This window comes from Etheostoma cragini, chromosome 8, assembly GCF_013103735.1.
Source record: "Etheostoma cragini isolate CJK2018 chromosome 8, CSU_Ecrag_1.0, whole genome shotgun sequence".
Classification (NCBI taxonomy): domain Eukaryota; kingdom Metazoa; phylum Chordata; class Actinopteri; order Perciformes; family Percidae; genus Etheostoma; species Etheostoma cragini.
The window spans coordinates 417,864-419,616 of NC_048414.1; positions in this window are offsets into that span (position 1 = coordinate 417,864).

Below are 1,753 nucleotides of genomic sequence, written 5' to 3' on the forward strand. Positions count from 1 at the left end.
TCGTCCCTCTGGAGTTATGGTTCTTCAGGGGTCAGAGTCCTGACATCGTCCCTCTGGAGTTATGGTTCTTCAGGGGTCTGGACATTATACCTTTGTGGGTTATAACCTAATGTATGAAATAAGCAAGACAGAAAACGTTACTGGTCCCAGATGGTGCAGGGGTCAGGATGTCTGGTTCTTACCCATGTGTCCCTGGTTCAACTCCCAGAATGGGAATCCGTGCTTGGCCAATATTAGTGATTAGTGATTAGAGACACACACACACTGAGCAGTTGGGGGTTCGGTGCCTTGCTCAAGAGGCACCCAGGATGTGAACTGCCAACTCTATTCAGTTCAATTCAATGTTATTTATAGTATCAATTCATAACAAGAGTTATCTGGAGACCCTTTACAGATAGACCAGGTCTAGACCACACTCCAGAATTTACAAGGACCCATCAGGTCTAGTAGTCTCCTCCAGAGCAGCAACAGTGCCACAGTGGAGAGGAAAAACTTCCTTTTAGCCAGAAACCTCGGTCAGACCTAGACCCAGACCCAGACCCAGGCCCAGGCCCAGGCCCAGACCCAGACCCGGGCTCTTGGTAGGCGGTGTCTGACGGGCCGGTTGGGGTTAGAATGAAGAGTGGAAATAACAGTCACAAAAAAATAGTAGTTTGTAGCAGTTCTTTGTGGTAGTTCATGGCGTAGCAGGGTACTGTGGGCATTACAAGGCACAGCAGGACAAATGTCAGAAGGGTGGACCGGCGGCCGCTCTGTGGCCGGGCTGCGGAGAGTAAGAGGAGAGACAGTAGAGGAGAGGAGAGAGGAGAGGGGAGGAGAGGAGAGGAGAGGAGAGAGGAGAGGAGAGGAGAGGAGAGAGGAGAGAGGAGAGGGGAGGAGAGACAGTAGAGGAGAGGAGAGAGGAGGAGAGAGAGGAGAGGAGAGAGGAGAGGAGAGAGGAGAGAGGAGAGGGGAGGAGAGAGGAGGAGAGAGAGTGAAAGAGAGGAGAGATTCAACACAGGCATGGCTTTACAGAAGAAATGGGTCATATAACGCAAAATTAAACCATATCCATACAAACAACATTGCAGCAGATGCGAGGACATTAGCACCGGTGCGTCCTAGAGGAGCTTACAGCTAACAGTAGCCACTAGCTAACAGCTAACAGACGCTACTAGCTAACAGCTAACAGACGCTACTAGCACCCTAGAGGAGCTAACAGCTAACAGCAAACGGACGCTACTAGCTAAAAGCTAACAGACGCTACTAGCACCGACTAACACTGGTCACTGCTGTTGTCTGAAAAACAACAGACGGGACAAAATGTTGCGTTTAAGGTAAACTGGTGAACCTTGAGACCGACGTATAACCGAATGCTATCTGTTGAGTTGTCCTCCCGTCCCTCTGTCCTCTGGGACTGTCTCCATCTAGAGACTAACCTGCACGGTGCAGAGAACTACTCTGATCTACTCTGATTGGCTCATGAGCAGACGGGTTGACGTAGCGGTAGATGCGCTTTGCAAATAACCCGGAGCGTTTTATGAAATGACGCTTTAAAAAATAATCGCTCGATCACGCAAATTTGATCGTGGGATGTCAAAATAGTGATTAAAATTCGATTAATTGTGCAGCCCCACCCCCGATGCCAGATATTGGATAAGGGGATGAAGATGGATGGATGGGACTTGAACCAGCAACCCTCTGGTTCCCAACCTATCCCCTACTGACTGAGCTACTGCCCCCCCCCCCGATTTAACCCGGACAGCGAGCAGAG